The sequence below is a fragment of the Aptenodytes forsteri genome, unplaced genomic scaffold, assembly GCF_000699145.1.
Source record: "Aptenodytes forsteri isolate BGI_AS27 unplaced genomic scaffold, ASM69914v1 Scaffold472, whole genome shotgun sequence".
Taxonomy (NCBI): Eukaryota; Metazoa; Chordata; class Aves; order Sphenisciformes; family Spheniscidae; genus Aptenodytes; species Aptenodytes forsteri.
Window position 1 is genome coordinate 279,306 of NW_008796038.1, and position 255 is coordinate 279,560.

A 255-nucleotide genomic window follows, 5' to 3' on the forward strand; every position below is an offset into this window, starting at 1 on the left:
CTCGATGATGGCAGCGAGTGAAGGCTTCCCGGCGGACACCCGGCTCTTCTCCTCCTCTTCCCTGCCCCGGTGCCGCTGGGAAGGTTTGTAAATAAAGATTTCACCTTTTCTATGAAAAATTGAGGGGGCTGGCTCACGTCTGGGAGCGGGGGGAGCCGGGACAGCGTCCCCAAGCTGGTTTTGCTCGCCGATCTGGCAGAAAGTGGCTGGGGGGGGCCGTAAGCTCCTTTTGTTTCGGGTTTAACCAGTGACGCG